Raw genomic sequence first — 14,561 nt, 5'->3', positions numbered from 1 at the left:
CACACCATACACATGCAAGTATGGGGTAAGTATCCATAGGAGCCACATAAAAATCATTCATCTAACTAACATCATTAAATAACTAAAAGTCACTACATGAACATATACATCATCATCGAAACAATCATGAAATAATTGGAATAATTAGTATAAAAGTAACTCAACACATGTATATCAACTGACTATGAAATAAAATTAATCAATACTGGTAATCCAACACTGCTAATCACAAAACATAATTAGAAACCTAACCTAAAAGAAGTTGATAATACAATAGAAAAGTCAAGTAGGGGTAGGTATTACATCCACCCCCACTAGACTTGGGCTTACTCCTAGAAGCCTACAAGAAAGATAAAACTAAACTAGGGGTAGGTATTACAACCACTCCCCCTAGACTTAGGCTTACTCGTGGAAGACTACTACAATGACTATGATAAATAAAAGTCAAAGAGTACTATCTACAATGTCAAATAAAAAGTTTATTTAAGAAACTAAGACAAATAAGTTAACTATGTATACACTTTCAGTTACTTAGAGCAATATGATTCTATTTTAATAATAAACCGAAAACTATATTGATCCAACATTCATCTTTTTAAGAAATACTGAAATAGATTCTCTAAAATGCTCCAAGAAAAAGGTCAACATCTCTAATTCCATCGGAAACATAAAAGTTATAATGTATAGATATAAATCAAAAGTCAAGAACATAAATGTTATAAGTTTCCAAGTTCCATGTTTAAAAGTTTCATTACTTCTAAATTTTATTTTTGTTCAAACTGTTTAGGTTCAAGTTTGTAACTCTACTAAAAACATCCAAACAAGAACACCATAATGCTCATAAAGACAATCAAAGGCATACTATCGTAAAGCATGATCATAAGAAAATATATTTGAAATCTAACTCAAGAGTTTTAACTTTTTCTATGTTTCAAGTGTTCAAGTTTGAGGTTTCCAAGTGTTAAATTTGAAAAAGATACATTACACTACTTACGTTTCATTTTAGTTCAATGAGTTCAAGTGTTCAAGTTTGTAGTAGATACATATAACATTTCAAGTTTTGTTTCAGTTCAACTAGTTAACAACTACTGGTGTTCCAATATACCTAGAGCTCCCAATGTAGAAACTCGGGCTCTGATACCAGATGAAATGCCTTGCCATGTGACCTAAAAGAAGTTAACCTGAAGTTTTACTAAGTTTGTCAAACAATTTTTTTAAGTTGAAGATAATAACTTAACAACAACTTTTATATCATAGCAGAAGCAATTAACATTCACATAAACACATACCATAAAATAGATGCAATTCATGAGGGTCCCATGCCATTGAGTCACATTTAAGTTTAATTAATAATAAATCTAATATATAATAAATTCCCATCAAATAATAATATACTAGTATGAATTCATTTAAATAATATACAATTATATATGATGTCACTTGGCAATAAACAAAATGCACAATCATCCACTGTACAGGTCACAGTGTATGAAACATTGAAATAATATACATAATCTCTTAAGATCTTATGAAATTAAATACAATACAATAGTACAACCTATTGGTGTTTGAAAACACTATAGGTTTCCAATTACCTGATGAGAATAATACACATCTAGGGGTAGCTAACTCCCATCCTTAACACATCTTTTTAGACACCAGGCCAACTATAAGGCTTGACCCTTCTTCTACTTCAAGCTCTGCAAAACCTAGGTGGGTGGACCTCAAATTCAATTAATATGGTATCATTGCAATACATATTCCTAAATCTAACAAAGTAGATAACAACCCTTATATCTCCTAATAACTCATGTAATGACATAGATCTACTGTAGCAAATTGCGAATCGAGGAAATTCATAAGCTGAGTGAGGGTTAGACTTTTCAGTTGCTCAACATGAAAGGGAAAAATGTTTGATTAATGATGTTGAATTCAAAAAACCCTCAAATATGTAGCAGCATGAACAAGTGATCCTATAACTGATCAATGCCTTAACCATTGAGAAATTCCATGAATCAAACACATACATATGGATACCTGATACCTATTCATATATTCAAATATCTTATCTATCTATTCACCTTGTAAATAGACATCTGTGTTCAATCTAAATCTCATTCTTACCTAATATCCTCATCAATAAACTTGCAACCTTGTTGATTTTCCTGAAGCATTTACATAACTCCTTGAATTATAAGCAACAATGAAACAACATACAGCCTTAAGGGACTACAACTATGACTTAAGGCTCTTTGTTCAAAGATCATAAAACATTACAACTCATTGAGAAAGGAGACAGGATTTTAAATGAAACTCAATCATCTATTGTTCTTCATATTAATTTCCTTGAAATAATACATTCATATGCATGGAATCAAAACATAAAGCACCTAATAGATCTAAACTCATTCTATAATCTGCACTACTACTATTCATACAAGAGAATTATGCTGAAAGAATGATGTCACAGTCAAGGAAACATGTCAAAAAATAGAACCAATGGTCTCATAGTAAAAAACAAGAACCCCTAATGGTATCACAGCAATGAAACTTTTTCTTCCCAAAAACTAGAACCCTTACAATGAGAAAGAATGAGAATGATATAGAGGAAGGAATTCTTAGATCTGCTCTGCATCTGACATGTGTCCACTTGAAATTCCCTCTCCTAGCAATGAAAAGACTCTCTCTAATCTCTCTTTGCAATGGGTCAATCAAATCTTCATCATTTGGCCTCAAAAAGAAAGAAATATCTAAGATACTTGATTAGGATCATAACTGATTTTGATGCCAAACTGAACTCAAGGTAAAAGTGAAAATAAGTTAAATAGCCTCTAGAATGTAAGAAAACTGTTTAAAGTCAATTTTTTCCACATTCAGACCCCAATAAGTCTTCATATCTGCCTTCTAACCAATTTGGATACTCCATGGTGAAAATGACCTGTTCTACTGAGAATGCCCAAGAATTTACAAATTCTCTTATAGCGTGAATTGGTGAGCACTTGTGCAAAAATTGACCTTAGAGTTAGAAAATTCAGATTGTTTTGGTTCCAACAATATATTGGAGCACCTATTTTGATGTAAAAATGCCCCTGTTATGCCTCTCTAAAGTTTGGGCTTCCACTCCATAGCCAAAGCAAATAAAAGAATAAAATTGAAAATTTTCAAATATTCCATAGTTTAAACTATATAAATTTGTTATTTGAAATCAAATTTTTCAATTTCAGAATAAACGTGGTGGGGATATTATTTTATTTAAAAAAATCTAATTATATTCCCTCACCCAATTCAGCAATGCCACTTGTCACACTTGTATTAGCTTTGGTCTGCACAACAGCACCACATGTCATCATCGGATTGGCTCTAATCTTCAGTGGGACCCACATACATTCTCATAAACTTTGCTGGATTTATGGATTTTTCAGCAAGTTTCGATGTTGCTTGCTGTAAAATCTCCCATTTTTCGGTGGTAGCATTGCGACCATTGGATTCTGGCAATTTTTTCAGCGTCTCATTTGTCGACATCATCGCCACCTCACTATAACATCACTGCCACTTGGTCCCACATGTCACTGCCACCTTAATGGTCATTATGTCGCTTTTCTAACCACCATGCATCATTCCTTTAGCAACACAGTGACGGTTGTTAGATCTTACACATGGCACAATCTGGTATTTCCATCTTCCACATCAAAATCTCTCATCCACGTGGGCACCTAGATCCGCACGCCTATTCAAAATTTTACCTTCCCTCTAGCCGACTGGGACCCTCCACTATGCATTGCATGGCTTCACAAAATGCATTATCTTTAAGACATGTTGTTTATGGTGTGCATTAGTATTTAAAGAATAGAAAACCTTTCATATCCCCAATGTGTAATTAAAAGTCTTGTCTTTACTTTGCCCACGTTTTCTTCCTACTTTGATGGCATCTTCCATTTTATTACTACGCCTTCCTCTAAGCTATGGATTCATGTTTTTATGGCATGGGCATACACTTAGGATTCTCTAATGCAACTCCTTTGACGTCCCATGTGAATTCACTCTAATGTAGCTACTTCTTTAGAACTATATCGACTCCTTATAGAAAGCACCAAAAGAACACCATGCACTCCCTCTTTTGCAAGATCAATACACTTGAAAATTTCTTTCCCAAGAAAATCTAGAGGAATAGATGGATCAAATAGTCTCGGTGTGTCCACCACATTTATCACTCTGCCATCAGGAAGAACCTCGTGATGCAAATCACATGTGGCTATAATACCTGAAGAACTAGAATGTGATTTGAATTCTTTGTGTCCAAGGATTGAATTACCAATTGCACTCTTACCAATTCCAATGCACCCTACTAAAACCAAAGTTGTCACAACATTTGAAGTCCTTATCAATTCCCAATCATCAAATTCATCCATATCGCTTCCTCCTAGTGTGGGCTTCTTTTATGCATGAGACTCTCTTGTTCCTGCTTGGCGTGGATGGTGCTCTGCCTTCTCCTTTTGCTCAATGTGAAGCCTCTACTCTATGTCTTTGTTGTGGCTTTATCCATGCTATGTGTTCTTTCTTTGGCATCCTCTGATCTCTGTGTGTGGATTCCTCCAGTGACTTCTCATGTTTTGCAGCTTGGCTTTGGCATTGAAAATCTTCCTAATGTTTCCTGTTGCCAATTTTGCATTCCATGCGGCTTTCTCCTTCTCCACATGCCACCAAGCCCTACTACAATTATGCAAGCCTATCACTAACCCTAATTGCCCTATCTTTGACTATTCCCTTGGTTGGCCATTCAAATTCATCCTTAAGCCCAACATCTGCTTGCTCACTGAGCCTCTATTTTTTCTTTTGATAATTTAAGCCATTCAATGATTCATCATTCATAGATAAAAGGGGCAGAAGAACACAATAATGAATGCCTAAAACAAGCATACCCCTCCCCATATAATCAACATTGACATCTTTGAAGTTTCAATGCATCAAGCATCCCATTAATATTTTGAGAAGCCTCGCCGATGTGGAATTGCAGGCAGATATAACACTGACACCGGTAATATCACGATTGGGCCTCTAGAGTAATTTATTAACAACATCAATAGTGTCACAAAATGGATTGTTTTACATTAGCAAATGGAGTGTTCCAATATGCGGACAATGAAGACAATATAATGTGTGGTCAAGGGCCATATCTCTATTAGAAGCTATCAAGTTTGGGTTTAAATAATAGAATAGAAAGGAGGTTAAGCTTTTATTCATGCCTAACTTCAAGGGAATTTTCATCAAGTATATAGAAAACCAAAAAAGGTTGTTCAAACAAATACTAATGTAGTTAAAAGCTCAGAACCAAGCACTTCATGTCCAGTTTGTTGTTGGATGTGGGCACTAATGTGAATTTGATGTTTCATGGGTTCACCGTATGATGCTATACCTTTTCTCAAAAGTCTTTACTATGATTTCAAGATGTATAAAAAGGATAAATTGGTTCTGGAAAGACAATATTTTTTAACTTCTGCACATTGTGTTTGAACCTTGTCAAATGAGCAGCCTCAAATGTCAGATCTACCTGCTTTGTCATGTATGTAACACCATATACTCAAATGGTATCAAATGACGATAAATGCCCATCCATGTTATCCTCTTCATCCATTTTGAAACAAAAGATGAAGTATATAGTATGCATTATAGTGATTAACACCATCATATTCCCTCCTCTAAAATAATTTTAAAATCCCTCAAGTTCTATCAGTCCTTGTGGATCCAGTCAAACCCAAAAGTGGGTCCAACTAAAAAACATCCATTTCTAAACACCTGAACTACAAAAATGATCCATTAACCATCTAGCATTAATTGAAATTAAATTCAACCAATGGATCAACATTTGAAACTCATTTTATCATTTTTTACAAGCTATCAATTTTGCGTCAGGAGGTCTTTTGAATGGCCTTACAAACTGACGAGAACACTTGACCATGCTTTGAAATCAAACAGACTGATTCTCTGTTTTGCATACTCCTACCTTGTCGAATCTCATCTCATGATGAATTCTCAGTCAAAAGATATTAACCATCAAGGCTTCCTTCTCAGCATTACTTGCATGAAAACATGTCAAAAAACAACAAATCATGTTTGGATTAGGCTTTGAAAACTGGGTAAATTGACACTTGGGGGCACGAAAACTAGGGTGTTGGTTCATTGTTACAAGGAGAGTATAAATCTGGGATTTGGGCTCATGACGAATAACTGGGCACAAATGGAAAATGGTCAAAGTAGGCTACTCAGAACTTGCAGACTGGAAACATTGACAGAAAATATTTTTTGCAAATGGAATTGACCTAGAAAAGTGTGCAGATGGATTCATCAAGATATGAAAATTGGGACGCTTAAAGTATTTTTGGAGTACAACATAGTGGTACAATCCATTTGATCTCACCTGTCACAGATCTCAAGTTGTGACATCACAAAAAGGGGTACTAACAGATTTGCATATGCTGACACTAGCAAAAAGTTAGAAATTACATTTGGAATTGTGTTTGAAAACTGATCAAACAAATTCGTCATAAGCTCAAAATGGAAACATGGAAATTCTCTGACCATTAGAATGCAACGCAAAAGGAATTTCATCATTTTGGTCAACAGGGTCAAAATTATAATAGGTCAAACAGGGCCTTCCAGAAATCTAAGCAATTCACATTAGCATGACAACATTAAAAGACCAACTTTGAGGGATTCAAAGCCTAGTCAAACGGACTTGAAAAAACTCAAAATCTGAGACATACATTCTCTGGTATGGACACTAAATACTCCCAAAGCAGAAAGTCATGAAACATGATTGGGTATGAGATATTCAATTGCAAACACAGGCTCCTGTCGTTGTTTGACACTTAAGTAAAAATGCAAATTTGACAAATGCTCAAAACGGGACTTCACGAAATGACTCAGAATGGCAGTTTAACTTCATAAAACACATAGGCATACTAAATTTAGGGTACTAGAAGCATTAAACACCTTATAAGTCTCAAAAGTATAGTCAAGTATGCATGCATTAAAAGTGTTTACAGGACTTTATTTCTTCAATGGTGCTCAAAATTAGGGCTACAATTTTGAGCGCCAACATTACCATCCATCATAGAAATATAAGAACAGATAGAAAGGAACATCTACACAAACACATCCAGCAGCGGCATCTGACAGTCTGATCTCAATGGTATAAGAAAAAGCATTACCACCCAACCTCGTGGAACCTAAATGACCCACTCCCATCATGCCAAAGAGATAGTCTCAAGTCCCAAATAGGATAACAAACTCAAAAGTCAAAAACCAACATCTAGCTTCAAGGAATCACTTGAAACCAAACTATCTCAAAGGGTACCAAGACACAAGTATCAACTAACTCCAGAGGCAACAATGACACGTAGGAAATCTAGTATGCAAGTGGGCAAGTGTCATCATATGAACCAACTCTAAGGGCCCGATTGGTGAGCGGAATAGGAATACGCATTTTGGAATATGTATTCCAAAAATTGTGAATTCCTTGTTTGGATGCACCAAAACGGGATTGGAATACGAAGCAAAAATGGAATACGTATTCCATTTTTGGCCCAAAAATGGGGTTTTGCAATTCCACCAAAATAGGTGGTATTGGAATACGTAATCCTATTCCATTTTTTTTAATTTTAGAAAACATAAATTTGCGGGTCCACAAATTCCCATCAAATATTGGTTGAACCAAACCGAGAACAGGAATACGTTCTATTACATAATACGTATTCCTATTCTTCTCACCATATGGGCCCTAAGGGTTACTCGACTAGTCTTTTAATCCTTCGGCCCCCTAGTGACTCTATGTGGCACTAGTATCATTTTGTACTGACAAGGCATACTAACGAGTCAACTCTAAGGTTACTTGACTAGTCTTTTAATCCTTTGGCCCCTTAGTGACTTTTTGTGGTATCAATATCTTGTTAATTCATTTTAAACCCATTTAATGAAATGTTATCACTTATTAAATAATTTACAATGGGTTACATTGGCATCCACTTTGGGCCCTAGCCTCCATTGCAAGCCACTTCCCAACTTAACATACAGATAACCTAAGCTAAGCTCAGTAAAAATCAAAAGATCACAAAAGACCACATACCATACATTAGTTCTTAAACAAGCAACTAACACTGAAAATCATTGATTATAATCATGGATTCCACCAATACGATCATCCTAATAGGACTGAGCAAAAATCAAGTACTCATAAACTAATCTGCATCATAACATGACATCACCAAGAACAAATCATACAAACACCTCAATCCTATACAAGCAACTGAAAAGTAATCCAAAAATAGCTGATCAAAGACTCAAAGGTTAATCAGATAGGTACACCATTCACCTTAGTTTCACACAAGAACACTGGAAAGCAATAACAATCAATAGATCAAAACACCTCACAGAGCATATAAGACATATTACCATGGTTGAGTATAAAAGATTATAATTAAAACATCATCATGACATCACAAAATGGAACCCTCAAGCCTCTGATAAACATCCTAATTTGGTCAAAGCTAAGTCAACTCGACACCCAACAGTAAAATCATACATCATAAAAAGAGTGCATACAAAAGTTACTTTCACAATATATTAGGTTTTGAAACACACCAATTCCATTTTTACTTATAGGTTTTCAAGTTTTTAGTTTCATTACCAATATATCAGTTCATAATATTTGCGATCTCAAATAAGATTTCAGTTTTCATTTTCTCAAAGTATTATAATTGCTAAGGTTTTGGAATAATAAATTTTCCCTAGTATTACAAACCATTTTCATATATCTGAACCATATAAACACATCCAAGTTTATAAAAGAAAACATTAATTCTCCCAATTAATTTCTTTGATTTTTAATTTACTTTAGATTCATATTTAAATAATAAAGTAATAAATCAAATTTTCAAATTTTAACAATGCTCATTAAAATTATTAATAATTATTATCAATTATTACCATAATAATTTTAAATTTATCAAACTTTGGAAAACTTTCCCAAAAAGGAAACCTGCTAAAAATAAAAACTTTCCACAAATGAAAACCTACTAAAAACATAAACTTTCTAGAGACTTTCCCAAAATAGGGACTTGCTAAAAATAGAAACTTTTCCAGAATAGAAACCTACTAAAAATAGAAACTTTCCAAAAATAGAAACCTACTAGAAATAAAGACTTTGTCAAAATAGAAACATACTAAAAATGGAAACTTTTCAAAAATGGAAACATACTAAAAATAGAAACTCACGAAAAATGAAAACTTTCCAAAAACAAAAACTTGCTAAAAATAGAAACTTACTAAAAATGGAAATCAATTTCCTTTCACACAATGGTTTCAAAAATTAAATTCATTCATAGATATTCTCAAGAAACGAAGAATGATAATTTAAATACGAGGGTTTTAATTTTCCAATTTACATACAGATGATCTCAAAACAAAGAATAATAATATCACGAACAAGGTTTCAGATTCAATTCATATTCAAAGGTTTCTCAAATAAAGAACGATAAAATCACATACAAAGGTTTCAAATTCAATTCAATTCTGAAAACAAATTCACAAACATGAAGAAGACAAAGAAATCAAAGAATGAGCAACTATTGTACAAATCCACAAGATCCTACCTAGATTTGATGCTAAAACAACAAATGCATAAAATACGCAAGAATTTTCCTTCCCTTTTGAAAACACTCTTTTTGGAAATCGGGTTCTCCAAACCTATGTCATTGCAAAATGAGCTCTAAATCTTTGATAAAGTGTTCTCCCTTAATTTGGGGCTTTGATTGTGCAATCACACTATCTTTGATAAAGAGTTCTCCCTTAATTTGGGGCTGTGATTGTGTAGTCATGCGAGGGGACTCACTGATCAATTATTGTTTATTACTTGTTATCTTTTACCTCTTCATGCACAAACTTCTAGATATTTAATTAAAATATTTTTACTAAATTAATTAGCTTTCTCACTTTATTTAATTTATTATATTTTAATTTTATGCATACACTTTATGCAATTTAATTAAAATAAACTTTATTAAATAATTGCTTACTCTCTCTTTAATTAATTTATTATATTTTAATTTCATACATAAGCTTTATTAAATTATGTTTTCTCTCTCTTATTAAATCATGAGATACTTTAATTATATATTTATCAATTCAACAAATAATATTATTTAGAATATTTATTATTAAAATAAAACTCCTAAATAATTATCATTAAATTGAATAAATATAATTACGCCTAAATTAGAACCATAACTTTATCTTTAAGTTTCATTCTTTTATGTAATTAGTTCACAAGATGTTTTAATATAATATTAACTAATAATATTATTTAGAGTTTATTAATTAAAATATGACTCCTAAATAAATTATTATTAAATTGAATAAATATAAATACACCAAAATTAGAACTTTAATAAAATCTTTAAATTTAATTCTTTTTATTTAATTAATTTTTCAATTAATTAAATATAATTAAATATGAAATCTCTTTATAAAATTTTCATTAAATTATCTTTTAATTAGATTTAGTTAAAACAAAAAAACATCACAGACCCACAAAACCAAAAATGACAACTCAATTAAAGACAGAGGACAATATCAATTCCAGGGTTAAAATCATGAATTCACGTCACTTGATGAATTCAGAAAGGTGAAACTAACTCAGATACCTGTCATTTTTCTAGGACAATTGACTTAGGGTTTAGGATTTGGACTCAAGAGTTATCTCCCCACTTATACCATTGAAATACTACGATAGGGTACGCTCATCCTGGCAATTTAGGGAAGTCAATACCTGGTACCTACAATATGCAAAAATCCATACATGTACAAACAAATATATTCTAAACTAAACAATTAATTGAAGAAAGTGGTTTATCATGTAGATCCCAACTAGCAGGTGACTACAACTCCCTCAACCATATCAGAAATGTCAAACATAAAGAAAACATACACGCACACCATACACATGCAAGTATGGGGTATGTATCCATAGAAACCACATAAAAATCATTCATCTAACCAACATCATTAAATAATTGAAAGTCACTACATGTTCACATATATATCATCATCGAAATAATCATGAAATAACTAGAATAACTGGTACTAAAGTAACTCAACATATATATCAACTGACTATGAAATACAATTAATCAATTTCGATAATCCAACACTGCTAATCACAAAACATAATCATAAAACCAACCTAAGAGACTCTAATAATACAATAGAAAAGTCAAGTAGGGGTAGGCATTACATATAAGACATAAGATCTCTTAAGGATCTACTTAATTGCAAGTGCCAAAATAGGCCAAAAATGACCAAATGCTGAAAATACTATCTCTACTCAAAATTATGCACTTAAAAAAAAAATAGCACCTAAATATGTGTCCATATGAGCCCGAACTAGGCCTCTAAAGTTGTAAAAGTCAAGATTTTCTATTTGTAGAAAACTTCAGGAAAGAGATCACAAACAACTTGCACCAATGTGTAGATCACGAAATTCTACCCCAAAACAAAAACAAAATTCTCAAAAAAAGGAGTCAGTATGAGGGAGATATCGTTATGTGAAAATCACCTTTGTAATTATTTTTCTTGAATTGTTGCTACCACACCTTAAAAAATCAAATGACTCTATATTTCACCATAGATGTCCAATTTTGATGAAACAAAAGTTGATTTATGGGTTTTTTGACCTTTTGAATGTGATACCAACATCTGATTTGCACAAGCAAGCTTCATTCTTGACCTGTAAAAAAAGATCTAGCTAATGGCTATGCAATGAAACTCCTATGACTCTAATGCCATGTAAGAATTTAGTATAGCCTATACCATGTAATAATTTTCCTAAGGCAAGAATGCTATGCCAAGATCTAGAAGCTCAAGAAATAGAAAAAGAGAGACAAGATATGATCAAATGACAATGGATTAATCAGATAATTGGATGAATGCATCATAGAAGTGTCATGTTTACAAAGGCAACTAATACATCTAGGAGTCATACAAGAGATAAGCATAAAAACTAAACACATGTCCACCAAGAGGGGATTATCCTCCATTGTGCATGAATGTACATGCAACAATGAGGGGATAATAATACAAAGGTGTATCTCGTAAAGAGATGTAGTGGACAACATGTGCTCAATTGGAGTGCAAACTACTATGTTGTCAACATAACAACTCATATGAATATACAAACTCCTAGGCACCTACATGAAAACTCATATGAATATGCATTAACCTAAATAAACTTAGGTAAAGTGTAAATAGTAAATACTTATTTACACCAACACTCATAATATTCTTCCCACAATTTTCAAAGATACAATTTGATTGTACTATCAGGTACCATATCTTTGGATGAAACTTGATTAAAAAGAGAATCTTCATTCAATTCCATCAAATGTTCCATGCTAGAAAAAAAAATTTGATTATTGGCACCAACATCTTCCCGATCTTTACATGTATTCTCTTCAACATTAATATGTACCTCTTCATCTTCAACATTAATAGGTACCTCTTCGTCTTCAACAACTTGTCAAGAACATTTTGTATGTCCTTTCATTTTGTCATCCCTCTTTGGATCGTATTTCCTTGCTCTTTTTCTTTGACTTCCCATTAAGTTTGAAATATTCAAATAAATTGCTTCAATACTCAGTAAAATTTTGATTTTATCTATCTTATTTGAAAGTGCCAATTAAGTAGGCAAACAATAAGTCTAAGAATTGGATTACTTAATTAATTTGCTTTCAAAATGTCAATTTTCATCCCTCCCTTATATGAACCGCTAGTACCCACATAGTTGTGTGGGGCAAGGTCAACCATACATTGGCTATACCAAGTCTGACTCGATCGAGTCCCTTAACGTGTCTTGTCATGTGGTAGCCACATTAACCAAATATGTGTTTTATTGAAATTATGAAGTTTAAGGCCCATTTTTCCCATTAAAATTTGACAAACATGAAAAAATCAAAAACATAGTTTCGTAGATCTCTCAATCATGAATTTGACCATATAATTTTTATACAATTTGGAGTAGAAAAATAATGTTTAATTTATTAAATAATGAAAGTACGTATGCTAAATTTTCAAAAGAGGTAGCCTAAAAAAATAAGAAAAATAGTAAATTATTTCCAAAAAATATAAAATTTGTATGTTGCACTAGTGGAGAGAGTCATCTTCAAGAATATATAATTATTATTTTTTGTGTTTGGTATATATTTCATAGGGGAATGATGGTGGGAGATGAAAACTATCAATTTCCAAAAAGTTTGACTTTGAAAAGCTATAAATCACATAATATAAATAAAAAATGAATCTTTCTTTTTTCTTGCACTAGCTATACATATCTTCTAAAAAATATTTTAAATTCATACCAAAAAAAAATTGTGGCCTATAGTTTTGTGGCAAGAAGTAAAACCCTTGATTTTTAGGTTTTTTTAGCAATTAAAAAATAAACTTTAAATTTTTTATAAACATCTTATTCAATTTTTTTTTTAAATTATATTCATAATCTTCATAGTATTTAAAATATTTCATTAGTTCACATCATCTTGAAATTCCTAAAACAAATATGACATTTTGGTCATTGAAGTTTATCAGTTTTATTGATGTTAATTGTTTCCTTTACAAAGTGTGACAGTTGATTGTGCTTTTACCCTAGATGGTTATGGAGGATTCATTGTGAGAGATGAATAACATGTTTATCTCCTTGAGGTATATTTTTCATTTATAATGATAGCAGAGATAGTAGTGCGCTGATTTCCTAAAATTGAAAATGTAGTTGTTTGATCTTCTTTGAAGAGGCTTACATCCATATAGATCCATGATATCATGCTATGTTTGATCTCTTGAGGTTGCACAATTTTAGATATTTTTGTGGCTTTTCTCTTGGGGTTGTGAAGGAAATCGTACTTTGAATAATTGACATTTAGAGGTGTTTTTGTAAGGACATCCTGCATTCCTATGATCTATAGGCTCTCTCTTTGGTCTTGGTTATCTTCTTGGATGTTTGGGTTCATAGATCATTATTTTTTGAGATCTGTTGGAGCTATGATGGTCACTATTTTGTGGTCATATGTTATCAATTGTACTTTATTATTTTATTGTGACAACATAGTGGTTCCTTTATCTCTCTTCTTTGTTGGATGTTGAGAACATGAGAGAATTGTGGAGACTAAATGAGAGAGATGTTTCTTGCATTTTTTTTGCTATAGGATTTGCATATCTTTTTAGATGGTCCCTGGTACTAAATGGTTACACTTTCTTTGCATTTTTATTAGTATAATTGAAATTCTTTTGATTTTTTAGATTTGACATTACCCATGCAACAAGAGTTCTTGTATGTGTTTGGTCTTCATTGACTGGTTTGCACATAGAGTTTTCTAGCATGCATTTCCTAATGTTGGATATGTAACTCCCCACCAAGGAACCCAAAAGAAACTAACCTATTATGTCACTAAGTTTTCTAAACAATTTTTTTTTTGAAAGATTAAAAAAAAAAGAGATAACATAGTGGAAGCAATAACTCA

General features: G+C 32.3%; 1 pseudogene; it reads right to left on the bottom strand.

Annotated features, from left to right (window-relative positions):
• Positions 1-4,037: 4,037 nt before the first annotated feature.
• On the bottom strand, positions 4,038-4,409 carry LOC149566809 (immune-associated nucleotide-binding protein 9 pseudogene; annotated as a pseudogene).
• Between the last annotated feature and the right edge of the window lie 10,152 nt (positions 4,410-14,561).

The sequence above is a fragment of the Cupressus sempervirens genome, chromosome 3 (genome assembly GCF_028749045.1).
Source record: "Cupressus sempervirens isolate cs-2001-9-10 chromosome 3, ASM2874904v1, whole genome shotgun sequence".
Taxonomy (NCBI): Eukaryota; Viridiplantae; Streptophyta; class Pinopsida; order Cupressales; family Cupressaceae; genus Cupressus; species Cupressus sempervirens.
This window is presented reverse-complemented; position numbering and strand designations above follow the sequence as displayed.